The sequence below is a fragment of the Anomaloglossus baeobatrachus genome, chromosome 2, assembly GCF_048569485.1.
Source record: "Anomaloglossus baeobatrachus isolate aAnoBae1 chromosome 2, aAnoBae1.hap1, whole genome shotgun sequence".
Classification (NCBI taxonomy): domain Eukaryota; kingdom Metazoa; phylum Chordata; class Amphibia; order Anura; family Aromobatidae; genus Anomaloglossus; species Anomaloglossus baeobatrachus.
The window spans coordinates 363,200,436-363,215,670 of NC_134354.1; positions in this window are offsets into that span (position 1 = coordinate 363,200,436).

Here is a 15,235-nt window from a genome sequence, read left to right on the forward strand (position 1 = left end):
CTTTCCCATCCCCTGGCTGACCCAGGGGAAGAAAAGTCCTCTGAGAGCCATGACTTGTTCATCTTGGTTCTTTTAGAAACACAGCGAGGGGACTCCAACCACAGTCTCCCTCGTTGCCACTAATTGGGCCACACACACCCCACTTGACTGGCATCAGTTGACCCCCCCTTTTGAAAAAGAAAAAGATGCTTGGCATGAAGCACTCTCAAAAATACGCGTGCCTTTCCCGTCCCCTGGATGACCCAGGGGAAGAAAAGTCCTCTGAGAGCCATGACTTGTTCATCTTGGTTCTTTTAGAAACACAGCGAGGGCACTCCAACCACAGTCTCCCTCGTTTCCACTAATTGGGCCACACACACCCCACTTGACTGGCATCAGTTGACCTTCCCTTTTGAAAAAGAAAAAGATGCTTGGCATGAAGCACTCTCAAAAATACGCGTGCCTTTCCCGTCCCCTGGCTGACCCAGGGGAAGAAAAGTCCTCTGAGAGCCATGACTTGTTCATCTTGGTTCTTTTAGAAACACAGCGAGGGGACTCCAAGCACAGTCTCCCTCATTTCCACTAACTGGGCCACACACACCCCACTTGACTGGCATCAGTTGACCTTCCCTTTTGAAAAAGAAAAAGATGCTTGGCATGAAGCACTCTCAAAAATACGCGTGCCTTTCCCGTCCCCTGGCTGACCCAGGGGAAGAAAAGTCCTCTGAGAGCCATGACTTGTTCATCTTGGTTCTTTTAGAAACACAGCGAGGGGACTCCAACCACAGTCTCCCTCGTTGCCACTAACTGGGCCATACACACCCCACTTGACTGGCATCAGTTGACCCCCCCTTTTGAAAAAGAAAAAGATGATTTGCATGAAGCACTCTCAAAAATACGCGTGCCTTTCCCGTCCCCTGGATGACCCAGGGGAAGAAAAGTCCTCTGAGAGCCATGACTTGTTCATCTTGGTTCTTTTAGAAACACAGCGAGGGGACTCCAACCAGTCTCCCTCGTTTCCACTAACTGGGCCACACACACCCCACTTGACTGGCATCCGTTGACCTTCCCTTTTGAAAAGGAAAAAGATGCTTGGCATGAAGCACTCTCAAAAATACGCGTGCCTTTCCCGTCTCCTGGCTGACCCAGGGGAAGAAAAGTCCTCTGAGAGCCATGACTTGTTCATCTTGGTTCTTTTAGAAACACAGCGAGGGGACTCCAACCACAGTCTCCCTCGTTGCTACTAACTGGACCACACACACCCCACTTGACTGGCATCAGTTGACCTTCCCTTTTGAAAAAGAAAAAGATGCTTGGCATGAAGCACTCTCAAAAATACGCGTGCCTTTCCCGTCCCCTGGCTGACCCAGGGGAAGAAAATTCCTCTGAGAGCCATGACTTGTTCATCTTGGTTCTTTTAGAAACACAGCGAGGGGACTCCAACCACAGTCTCCCTCGTTGCCACTAATTGGGCCACACACACCCCACTTGACTGGCATCAGTTGACCCCCCCTTTTGAAAAAGAAAAAGATGCTTGGCATGAAGCACTCTCATAAATACGCGTGCCTTTCCCGTCCCCTGGATGACCCAGGGGAAGAAAAGTCCTCTGAGAGCCATGACTTGTTCATCTTGGTTCTTTTAGAAACACAGCGAGGGGACTCCAACCACAGTCTCCCTCGTTTCCACTAACTGGGCCACACACACCCCACTTGACTGGCATCAGTTGACCTTCCCTTTTGAAAAAGAAAAAGATGCTTGGCATGAAGCACTCTCAAAAATACGCGTGCCTTTCCCGTCCCCTGGCTGACCCAGGGGAAGAAAAGTCCTCTGAGAGCCATGACTTGTTCATCTTGGTTCTTTTAGAAACACAGCGAGGGGACTCCAACCACAGTCTCCCTCGCTGCCACTAACTGGGCCACACACACCCCACTTGACTGGCATCAGTTGACCTTCCCTTTTGAAAAAGAAAAAGATGCTTGGCATGAAGCACTCTCAAAAATACGCGTGCCTTTCCCGTCCCCTGGCTGACCCAGGGGAAGAAAAGTCCTCTGAGAGCCATGACTTGTTCATCTTGGTTCTTTTAGAAACACAGCGAGGGGACTCCAACCACAGTCTCCCTTGTTGCCACTAATTGGGCCACACACACCCCACTTGACTGGCATCAGTTGACCCCCCCTTTTGAAAAAAAAAAAGATGCTTGGCATGAAGCACTCTCAAAAATACGCGTGCCTTTCCCGTCCCCTGGCTGACCCAGGGGAATTAAAGTCCTCTGAGAGCCATGACTTGTTCATCTTGGTTCTTTTAGAAACACAGCGAGGGGACTTCAACCACAGTCTCCCTCGTTTCCACTAACTGGGCCACACACACCCCACTTGACTGGCATCAGTTGACCTTCCCTTTTGAAAAAGAAAAAGATGCTTGGCATGAAGCACTCTCAAAAATACGCGTGCCTTTCCCGTCCCCTGGCTGACCCAGGGGAAGAAAAGTCCTCTGAGAGCCATGACTTGTTCATCTTGGTTCTTTTAGAAACACAGCGAGGGGACTTCAACCACAGTCTCCCTCGTTGCCACTAACTGGGCCACACCCCCCCCACTTGACTGCCATCAGTTGACCCCCCCTTTTGAAAAAGAAAAAGATGGTTGGCATGAAGCACTCTCAAAAATACGCGTGCCTTTCCCGTCCCCTGGATGACCCAGGGTAAGAAAAGTCCTCTGAGAGCCATGACTTGTTCATCTTGGTTCTTTTAGAAACACAGCAAGGGGACTCCAACCACAGTCTCCCTCGTTGCCACTAATTGGGCCACACACACCCCACTTGACTGGCATCAGTTGACCCCCCCTTTTGAAAAAGAAAAAGATGCTTGGCATGAAGCACTCTCAAAAATACGCGTGCCTTTCCCGTCCCCTGGCTGACCCAGGGGAAGAAAAGTCCTCTGAGAGCCATGACTTGTTCATCTTGGTTCTTTTAGAAACACAGCGAGGGTACTCCAACCACAGTCTCCCTCGTTGCCACTAACTGGGCCACACACACCCCACTTGACTGGCATCAGTTGACCTTCCCTTTTGAAAAAGAAAAAGATGCTTGGCATGAAGCACTCTCAAAAATACGCGTGCCTTTCCCGTCCCCTGGATGACCCAGGGTAAGAAAAGTCCTCTGAGAGCCATGACTTGTTCATCTTGGTTCTTTTAGAAACACAGCAAGGGGACTCCAACCACAGTCTCCCTCGTTGCCACTAATTGGGCCACACACACCCCACTTGACTGGCATCAGTTGACCCCCCCTTTTGAAAAAGAAAAAGATGCTTGGCATGAAGCACTCTCAAAAATACGCGTGCCTTTCCCGTCCCCTGGCTGACCCAGGGGAAGAAAAGTCCTCTGAGAGCCATGACTTGTTCATCTTGGTTCTTTTAGAAACACAGTGAGGGTACTCCAACCACAGTCTCCCTCGTTGCCACTAACTGGGCCACACACACCCCACTTGACTGGCATCAGTTGACCTTCCCTTTTGAAAAAGAAAAAGATGCTTGGCATGAAGCACTCTCAAAAATACGCGTGCCTTTCCCGTCCCCTGGCTGACCCAGGGGAAGAAAAGTCCTCTGAGAGCCATGACTTGTTCATCTTGGTTCTTTTAGAAACACAGCGAGGGGACTCCAACCACAGTCTCCCTCGTTGCCACTAACTGGGCCACACACACCCCACTTGACTGGCATCAGTTGACCTTCCCTTTTGAAAAAGAAAAAGATGCTTGGCATGAAGCACTCTCAAAAATACGCGTGCCTTTCCCGTCCCCTGGCTGACCCAGGGGAAGAAAAGTCCTCTGAGAGCCATGACTTGTTCATCTTGGTTCTTTTAGAAACACAGCAAGGGGACTCCAACCACAGTCTCCCTCGTTGCCACTAATTGGGCCACACACACCCCACTTGACTGGCATCAGTTGACCCCCCCTTTTGAAAAAGAAAAAGATGCTTGGCATGAAGCACTCTCAAAAATACGCGTGCCTTTCCCGTCCCCTGGCTGACCCAGGGGAAGAAAAGTCCTCTGAGAGCCATGACTTGTTCATCTTGGTTCTTTTAGAAACACAGCGAGGGGACTCCAACCACAGTCTCCCTCGTTGCCACTAACTGGGCCACACACACCCCACTTGACTGGCATCAGTTGACCTTCCCTTTTGAAAAAGAAAAAGATGCTTGGCATGAAGCACACTCAAAAATACGCGTGCCTTTCCCGTCCCCTGGCTGACCCAGGGGAAGAAAAGTCCTCTGAGAGCAATGACTTGTTCATCTTGGTTCTTTTAGAAACACAGCGAGGGGACTCCAACCACAGTCTCCCTCGTTGCCACTAATTGGGCCACACACACCCCACTTGACTGGCATCAGTTGACCCCCCCTTTTGAAAAAGAAAAAGATGCTTGGCATGAAGCACTCTCAAAAATACGCGTGCCTTTCCCGTCCCCTGGATGACCCAGGGGAAGAAAAGTCCTCTGAGAGCCATGACTTGTTCATCTTGGTTCTTTTAGAAACACAGCGAGGGCACTCCAACCACAGTCTCCCTCGTTTCCACTAACTGGGCCACACACACCCCACTTGACTGGCATCAGTTGACCTTCCCTTTTGAAAAAGAAAAAGATGCTTGGCATTAAGCACTCTCAAAAATACGCGTGCCTTTCCCGTCCCCTGGCTGACCCAGGGGAAGAAAAGTCCTCTGAGAGCCATGACTTGTTCATCTTGGTTCTTTTAGAAACACAGCGAGGGGACTCCAACCACAGTCTCCCTCGTTGCCACTAACTGGGCCACACACACCCCACTTGACTGGCATCAGTTGACCTTCCCTTTTGAAAAAGAAAAAGATGCTTGGCATGAAGCACTCTCAAAAATACACGTGCCTTTCCCGTCCCCTGGCTGACCCAGGGGAAGAAAAGTCCTCTGAGAGCCATGACTTGTTCATCTTGGTTCTTTTAGAAACACAGCGAGGGGACTCCAACCACAGTCTCCCTCGTTGCCACTATTTGGGCCACACACACCCCACTTGACTGGCATCAGTTGACCCCCCCTTTTGAAAAAGAAAAAGATGCTTGGCATGAAGCACTCTCAAAAATACGCGTGCCTTTCCCGTCCCCTGGATGACCCAGGGGAAGAAAAGTCCTCTGAGAGCCATGACTTGTTCATCTTGGTTCTTTTAGAAACACAGCGAGGGGACTCCAACCACAGTCTCCCTCGTTTCCACTAACTGGGCCACACACACCCCACTTGACTGGCATCCGTTGACCTTCCCTTTTGAAAAAGAAAAAGATGCTTGGCATGAAGCACTCTCAAAAATACGCGTGCCTTTCCCGTCTCCTGGCTGACCCAGGGGAAGAAAAGTCCTCTGAGAGCCATGACTTGTTCATCTTGGTTCTTTTAGAAACACAGCGAGGGGACTCCAACCACAGTCTCCCTCGTTTCCACTAACTGGGCCACACACACCCCACTTGACTGGCATCAGTTGACCTTCCCTTTTGAAAAAGAAAAAGATGCTTGGCATGAAGCACTCTCAAAAATACGCGTGCCTTTCCCGTCCCCTGGCTGACCCAGGGGAAGAAAAGTCCTCTGAGAGCCATGACTTGTTCATCTTGGTTCTTTTAGAAACACAGCGAGGGGACTCCAACCACAGTCTCCCTCGTTGCCACTAATTGGGCCACACACACCCCACTTGACTGGCATCAGTTGACCTTCCCTTTTGAAAAAGAAAAAGATGCTTGGCATGAAGCACTCTCAAAAATACGCGTGCCTTTCCCGTCCCCTGGATGACCCAGGGGAAGAAAAGTCCTCTGAGAGCCATGACTTGTTCATCTTGGTTCTTTTAGAAACACAGCGAGGGGACTCCAACCACAGTCTCCCTCGTTTCCACTAACTGGGCCACACACACCCCACTTGACTGGCATCAGTTGACCTTCCGTTTTGAAAAAGAAAAAGATGCTTGGCATGAAGCACTCTCAAAAATACGCGTGCCTTTCCCGTCCCCTGGCTGACCCAGGGGAAGCAAAGTCCTCTGAGAGCCATGACTTGTTCATCTTGGTTCTTTTAGAAACACAGCGAGGGGACTCCAACCACAGTCTCCCTCGCTGCCACTAACTGGGCCACACACACCCCACTTGACTGGCATCAGTTGACCTTCCCTTTTGAAAAAGAAAAAGATGCTTGGCATGAAGCACTCTCAAAAATACGCGTGCCTTTCCCGTCCCCTGGCTGACCCAGGGGAAGAAAAGTCCTCTGAGAGCCATGACTTGTTCATCTTGGTTCTTTTAGAAACACAGCGAGGGGACTCCAACCACAGTCTCCCTCGTTGCCACTAATTGGGCCACACACACCCCACTTGACTGGCATCAGTTGACCCCCCCTTTTGAAAAAGAAAAAGATGCTTGGCATGAAGCACTCTCAAAAATACGCGTGCCTTTCCCGTCCCCTGGCTGACCCAGGGGAAGAAAAGTCCTCTGAGAGCCATGACTTGTTCATCTTGGTTCTTTTAGAAAGACAGCGAGGGGACTTCAACCACAGTCTCCCTCGTTTCCACTAACTGGGCCACACACACCCCACTTGACTGGCATCAGTTGACCTTCCCTTTTGAAAAAGAAAAAGATGTTTGGCATGAAGCACTCTCAAAAATACGCGTGCCTTTCCCGTCCCCTGGCTGACCCAGGGGAAGAAAAGTCCTCTGAGAGCCATGACTTGTTCATCTTGGTTCTTTTAGAAACACAGCAAGGGGACTCCAACCACAGTCTCCCTCGTTGCCACTAACTGGGCCACACACACCCCACTTGACTGGCATCAGTTGACCTTCCCTTTTGAAAAAGAAAAAGATGCTTGGCATGAAGCACTCTCAAAAATACGCGTGCCTTTCCCGTCCCCTGGCTGACCCAGGGGAAGAAAAGTCCTCTGAGAGCCATGACTTGTTCATCTTGGTTCTTTTAGAAACACAGCGAGGGGACTCCAACCACAGTCTCCCTCGTTGCCACTAATTGGGCCACACACACCCCACTTGACTGGCATCAGTTGACCCCCCCTTTTGAAAAAGAAAAAGATGCTTGGCATGAAGCACTCTCAAAAATACCCGTGCCTTTCCCGTCCCCTGGCTGACCCAGGGGAAGAAAAGTCCTCTGAGAGCCATGACTTGTTCATCTTGGTTCTTTTAGAAACACAGCGAGGGGACTTCAACCACAGTCTCCCTCGTTGCCACTAACTGGGCCACACCCCCCACTTGACTGGCATCAGTTGACCTTCCCTTTTGAAAAAGAAAAAGATGCTTGGCATGAAGCACTCTCAAAAATACGCGTGCCTTTCCCGTCCCCTGGCTGACCCAGGGGAAGAAAAGTCCTCTGAGAGCCATGACTTGTTCATCTTGGTTCTTTTAGAAACACAGCGAGGGGACTCCAACCACAGTCTCCCTCGTTGCCACTAACTGGGCCACACACACCCCACTTGACTGGCATCAGTTGACCTTCCCTTTTGAAAAAGAAAAAGATGCTTGGCATGAAGCACTCTCAAAAATACGCGTGCCTTTCCCGTCCCCTGGCTGACCCAGGGGAAGAAAAGTCCTCTGAGAGCCATGTCCACATTGTCAGTGGACAGACACATGTGCTTATCTGCCAGCAGACCCCCAGCAGCACTGAAGACAGGTTCCGAGAGAACGCTGGCTGCAGGACACGACAAGATCCCCAAGGCGTACGTGGCGAGCTCAGGCAATTTATCAAGATTGGAAGCCTAAAATGAGCAGGGCTCAAGTTGCACAATAATGGAATCGATGTTTCCTTGCATATACTCATATATCTGTGTGTCCTCCTCTTTTTCCTTGTCCAGCTGTTTTGTTTTCGCATGAGTATATGTCCTTGTCACTTTCCCATGTGTTTGTGTTGTGTTGTAAGTTGTTTGTCACCTTTTGGACACCTTTGAGGGTGTTTTCTAGGTGTTTTTCTGTGTTTGTGATTGCCTGCCATTGTTTCCTATGCAGTTCGAGTTCGGTTCGTCGAACGTTCGACGAGCCAAACTCGAACGGGAGCTCCGTTCGGCGAACCGACCTCATCTCTACTCTCCATAGTGTCAGCAATTGATGCTATGGGGCAAAACCCCAGTATATACCTTGATAAGGTTTTACATACTGTGATGTGATCACTGGTGATGTGCACGAGGGGAGATATGTGTCGCTGCGACTATTGCAATCAGTGATGTGAACTCGGATGTAGTACTCTAGCACAACAGGTGCTGAGAGGGTTCATTTTTATTACCTGGGCCGGGTTTGTGTGGACAGCTAAAGAGATGGGTGGGATGGCTGTTCACCATATCTCCACCTCGGGGTGTGGTCCCAGAGGTAAAAGCCAGGCCTCTGGACACACTCATGGTGTTATGTTTAGCTCTGCATGTTCCTGTGCTGGAGGCAGTAGTGTTGTCTTATTGTCTATGGATTGTGATTGATGATAATAAACCAGGTGAAAACCGACATGTGAGGTGTTCCTGCATCCATCCCCTACTGCTGAGAGAGTGGCTCTACCACAAGTGGTGCAGACTGCGGGCAGGCATCCCGGGGCCATTTATACCTGTTACAGAGGAGCTGGATGTCCTGGGTGAAGGCAGCCATGAGCCACGGAACACGGTCAAACACCATGGAGGACCTGATTAAACAACTGGTGCAGGCCCAACAACAACAGCAGCTGGCCCAGCAGGACACAAACAAGCTGTTGATGCAGCAGCTGCAGCAACAACGGGAGCCACAGCAGAAGCAGATAGACGTCCTAGCAGAGGTAATCTGTGGCAGTGCGACCAGTCCAGGTGATGACGCTAACGTCCGTAAGGGGATAAGGCGAGCTATGCAAAAGATGACTCCGGGGGATGATGTTGAGGCCTTCTTGACTGTGTTTGAGAGAGTTGCTGAACGAGAAAAACTCCCGCCGGACCAGTGGGCGGAGCTATTGGCGCCATATTTAAGTGGAGAGTCACAAAAGGCCTATTATGATCTTGCTTTACAGGACGCTAAGGAGTATGACAGACTAAAGGCTTAAATTGTGGCACGCCTGGCTGTGGCTATGACTGTTAGGGCACAACGGGTCCACCAGTAGGCATATCATGGCGACAAACCCCCTCGATCGTAAATGTTTGATTTATTGCATCTGGTACAAAAATGGTTGCAGCCAGAGTCCTCCACCCTAGCGCAGATGGTGGAGCGGGTCATAATGGACAGGTTTATTCACTCCCTTCCGAAGCCAGTGCAGACTTGGGTTGCCCAGGGAAACCCCTTGAATGTTGACGACCTGGTTGGACTGGTGGAGAGGTACCAGGTGGTAGAGAGTTCCCGGGGGAAGCCACGGGACTTACCATTTCCCTATTGGGGGGTTTCTTCAGGGAACGACACCCAAAGAAGGGTACAGGAGCTACAGGAGGGGGGAATCCAAAGTCCCAAGTTGCAAGTGGAGGCATGCAAAACCCCACAGTCAGTAATATTATCTGTTGGAGGTGCCAGGGACCGGGTCACATTGCTGCCCGTTGTCTTTTGACCACAAAGCCGATGGACTGCAGCATGGGTCGGCGCTCTTCCTATTATGCATACCCAGCCTGCAGTGTGGACAGTCAACCCAGTGAGGGGCCACAGGCATGTCTCGTAGAAACAAATGGTACCAGAATAGTGGGACTGTTAGACTCCGGGAGTTTGGCGACCCTCGTGAGGGACACACTTCCACACCAGCTGATTCCTGGGAAGAGGGTGGGCATCCGCTGTATTCATGGGTATGCCAAGGACTACCCTGTGGCCGCTGTGACTATAAAAACAACTTGTGGGTCAGAGTCTCATGAGGTTGGAGTGGTAAAAGATCTGTTGCACCCAGTAAGAATAGGGCGAGACTTTGCTTTGTTCTGGGAGTTGTGGAGTACAGGGGTGGAACCCTGTGTCTCAGATAAAGGCCAGTTAGCCCTCAATGATAAGACTTCATTTCAGTCGGAGGCGGATGAATTCCCCCTATATGTGTTGGTGAGCGATGAGGATGAGACTGAGTCCCAGGAGGTTGACATGCCGGAGTTGGCTGTTTCCGAAGGGAACTTTGGGACTGTATAAATGAGGGACCTGACACTAAAGGGGGCATTTGAAAATGTGACTGTCATAAATGGGGTTGCTCAAGAGCCGCGGGCTGACACCAGATACCCCCACTTTGCAGTAAATGGGGAATTGTTATATCGGGTTACCTAGTTGAGAGGTGAGATAATTGAGCAACTATTGGTACCAGCGCCTTATAGACGCCGGGTGTTAGACATGGCCCATTCTCATATCCTGGGTGGTCACCTGGGGGTAGATAAAACATGGGAGCGGATTCGTCAGAGGTTCTACTGGCTGGGGTGTCATTGAGAGATTCTTAATTATCGTAGATCCTGTCTCACCTGCCGGCTAACTGCACCAGTTTCACACTTTCGAAGTCCCCTTGTGCCATTACCTATAATAGAGGTCCCGTTTGACCGTATTGCCATGGATCTTGTGGGCCTCCTGGTAAAAATCTGCTAGAGGGCACCATTATATCTTAGTAGTTCTGGACTAAGCGACTCGATACCCTAAGGCGGTGCCATTGAGAAATTGTTCCTCTAAGAATATAGCCAGGGAGTTGGTCCATATCTTCTCTCGGACCGGACTGCCAAAGGAGATCCTGACAGACCAAGGGACCCCCTTTATGTCGAAAGTCATGAGGGAACTGTGTAAGGTGCTGCGGATTACACAACTGAAGACTTCAGTCAATCACCCGCAGACAGACGGCCTTGTGGAGAAATTCAATAAGACCTTAAAGTCCATGCTTAAGAAGATCGTGGAGAAGGATGGCCGAGATTGGGATTGCCTGCTTCCATTTTTGCTCTTTTCTATCAGGGAAGTTCCAAAAGCCTCTACCGGGTTCTCTCCCTTTGAACTTTTATATGGTCGACATCCCCAACGGTTGCTTGACATAGCCAAAGAAACCTGGGAAGCAGAGGTTACCCCCCATAGGAGTGTCATTGAGCATGTGCTCCAGATGCAAGAGAGGATGGCTGAGGTGATACCCATCATGAAAAAGAGTCTTCTCCGGGCTCAAGAGGCACAGGCGAGAGTATATAATCGCTCTGCCAGGGTGAGACAGTTCAGCCGTGGCGACCGTGTGTTGGTGTTGATCCCTATTGTGGAAAGTAAATTTCTGGCCAAGTGGCAGGGACCCTATGAAGTGGTCGAGAAACTGGGAGAGGTGAATTATAAGATCCACCAACCGGGTAGAAGGAAGCCCTACCAGGTGTACAATATTAATCTTATTAAGCCATGGCGAGATAGGGAAGCGGTGGAAGCTCCGTGTCTAGCTGCCAAGGTGGACGCTGATATCGAGGACGTCACAGTGGCAGAGAATCTGTCAAGGGCCCAAAAGCAGCAGTGTCGGTAGTTGCTTTAATAAAATAGAGATCTCTTTACAGAATGGCCGGGGTGTACACAGGTTGTGGAACATGAAGGTCTGACAGAACCACACGTGAGAGTACATCTGAAGCCGTACTGGATCCCCGAAGCCCACCGAGAAGTGATCTCAAAAGAGGTGAAGAGGATGCTGGGCCTCGGGGTGATTGAGGAATCAAGAAGTGGCTGGTCTAGTCCTATCGTCCTTGTGCCAAAGCCGGATGGAGAATGGTGATTTTGCAATGACTACTGCAAGTTAAATTAAGTCTCAAAATTTGACGCTTATCCGATGCCTCGAGTCGATGAGCTCATTGAAAGGCTTGGGCCAGCCAGGAATATTACCACCCTTGACCTGACAAAAGGGTACTGGCAAATACCCCTGTCTCAAGCAACCAAGGAGAAGACAGCTTTCTCTACACCTGACAGATGTTTCCAGTACACCAGTATGCCGTTTGGGTTGCAGGGAGCCCCAGCCACCTTCCAGATGGCCATGGATCGGATCCTAGTTTCTCATCAGAAGTACGCCGCAGCTTATCTGGATGATATTGTGATCTTCACCTCGGATTGGGGGAGTCATCTACAGAGGGTCCAGGTGGTGCTGGATGCATTGAGGAAGGAGGGGTTTACCATAAACCCGAAGATGTGCGCCATAGGGAAGGAGGAGGCCAGGTACCTGGGCTATGTTGTCGGTAGGGGCCTAATCAAGCCACAAGGGAATAAAGTGGAGGCGATCCAGAATTGGCCACGACCACCCTCTAAAAAGCAGGTTAGGGCATTTCTGGGAATCGTCGGATAGTACCGCCGGTTTGTACCGAAGTTTGCTGTGAGGGCCGCTCTGCTGACTGATCTCCTCAGGGCTCTGAAGCCATCTGAGGCAGAGGTGGCTTTACAGGACTTGAAGTCTTCTCTGTGTCAGCAGTCAGTCCTGGTGGCACCTGACTTTACAAAGGAGTTTGTGCTTCAGACTGATGCTTCGGAGGTCGGGTTGGGAGCTGTGCTGTCCCAGGAAATAAATGGCGAGGAACATCCAGTGCTTTACCTGAGTGGGAAACTCTCCTCTTGTGAGAAAAACTATGCCATTGTGGAAAAGGAATGCCTGGCCATTAGGTGGGCAGTGGACTCTCTAAAATACTACCTGCTAGGCCGTAAATTCAGGCTAGTGTCTGATCATGCGACACTGACATGGTTGAGAAGTAGCCAGGGAAAGAATGCTAGGGTGGCCAGGTGGTTTCTAGCCCTCCAAGACTTTGCCTTCCATGTGGAGCACAGGCCTGGGAAGTTACATGAGAATGCAGATGCCCTGTCGTGGCTCCCCTGTTTGGTGGTTGATGGTGCCCATGCCCCCAGCTTTGGGCAGAGGGGGGAAATATGTGATGTGATCACTGGTGATGTGCACGAGGGGAGATATGTGTCACTGCGATTATTGCAATCAGTGATGTGAACCCGGATGTAGTACTCCAGCACATTAGGTACTGAGAGGGTTAATTTATATTACAAGGGCCGGGTTTGTGTGGACAGCTAAACAGATTGGTGGGATGGCTGTTCACCATATCTCCACCTCGGGGTGTGGTCCCAGAGGTAAAAACCAGGCCTCTGGACAAACTCATGGTGTTCTGTTTAGTTCTGTATGTTCCTGTGCTGGAGGCAGTAGTGTTGTCTTCTTGTCTATGGATTGTGACTGATGATAATAAACCAGGTGAAAATCGACACGTGAGGGGTTCCTGCATCCATCCCCTACTGTTGAGAGAGTGGCTCTACCACAATACGTTTGATAAATTTATCTCTGAAAAAACCCTAAATAACATTGAGGAGAGGTAGATCGGTGGGGGACCGACTGGTACATAGTCTGTATAAACCCCGTACACAACCACATACTTGGCTTGATAGAAAACCTCTTGGCATCTTTAGGTGTGGTCACTGCAAATATTGCAAGTGGATCAGTCCAGCTAAAAATGTTACAAGTTCATCCTCAGGGAAGTACTGAACTATCAGGGACTTCCCCATCTGCACTACTGTGGGTGTGATATACTGTACATGGCTACGTGCACCAGTGAATAGATTACATTGGCAAAACCAAGAGAGAGGTCAATAAACATGTAGCAGAACATTTGGGGGGTATAAGGAACAAAAGACACACTCCTTTGGCAAGACATATAAATCTGGTTCATGGGGGTGACATTGACCAGGTCTCCTTCAGAGTGTTTGAGGTGGTTGCATCCAGTCCCAGATGTGGGTGCTGAAATTGTTTTATCCTGAAAAAGGAATGGGACTGGATCCACTGGTGTATGTCCGTAAGCACCAGAGGGCTTAATGAGCAACTTACCTTTAGCCATTTTTTGGGCTGAACTATTTTTTAGGTATATATAGGTTAAACTTGGATATATCTATTTGATTGAGACCCTTTTTACTATTTATTTAAATTTTCCTTATTTTCTGTTCCACATTTGTTGAGAGAAAAACTTAGCCACTTAATATTTATTTTATTACATGTGTGCTTTCATTATAATTATTTTATATTACATTTTTTTCTCAACATTTCTCTCTCATTTTAGGGAGCTCCCCGCCTAAGCAATTTCATACACTGCCTCATACATGGTAAATTTTTTAGGGCATATTATTTTACATGGAATATATTTACGGCCTCTCTGTACGCCCTTTCCCTACATGTGGTGAAGGTCACCTGGCAATATGTTTAGGATACCCCTGCTCCATGATTCCTAAAGAGGCAGCATGCACAATTTGGAAGAGTCTCCAGTCTATGGCTGGGAGGCACCGGCTATTTAAGACATGTTATAGAGCGGGATATTATCCAATAAATATTTCCCACAAATAACAATCAATATAATACAGCAATATGGGTATCAAGAGGTATTATAATAAATAACTCATAAAACTTAACTTTTACTAGAATAGATTAAAAGGCCAATAGTCCCATAAAACCACACATACAAAAATACACAATGAAAAAGACACAAGAGGGTTGGCTCTCAAAGCTCAAACAAGACCAAAACTCTTGTGAGGCACAGTTTTTAAACCTTAATCCCCAGAGGTCTATAATACAGATTATAGATTCCAAACGCCAATCCACGGGGAACCGCCCCTCTGGATATGCTAAGGATTGCAATACGGGGATATGAACAAGTGAGAATATAATTAATAGTATCGCTTGGTGACTTCAGGTGAGACAATATGGTTTAAACAATAATATATAATACCATCTGCTCACGTATAACATAGAAAGATCTCACCAAACATGGATACAGGATCAGCTCCCCACGTAGACTTTTTAGACTTTTTGCATTAGGGTTGACTTTCCATATTCACAGTCATCTCCTGTCCATCTTTCTCAGGAAGCAATTTCATGTGGAATTATAACGATCCCTTCAGCAATATATCATTTGCAGTTATTTTTCCTTGTATTCCCTTACTCCCGACGCGTTTCGTATTTATTAACTTATCAGGGGAGTTATTAGTAAGGCTTCTGCTGCTTAACACAGCCATAGGAACTGCAAATAGTCCTGGGCACTCCTGTCTCACATCAAAATGTGCGTTCTGTGCCGTGGCTATTTAAGACAACCTTCCCTATACAGTAGAGAGGTGCCTGAGCAATTTTAGTTCTTAGTTTCTGTGCGTGCTAGTAGCATTTTCTGGCCCCTGTGTAGCTGAACTAATTAGTTTTGTAAACCTAAACCCGTAATGCTGTGACCCTGAACCCATACTCCTGTGTACCTGAACCTGCACTCCTGAGCAGATAGTGTTGGTGGTGGTGGTGGAGGAGGGCAAGGCCAACATCCCAACAAGCACATTGTAACTGACTTTTAAAGTGCTGTCAGATATATCCC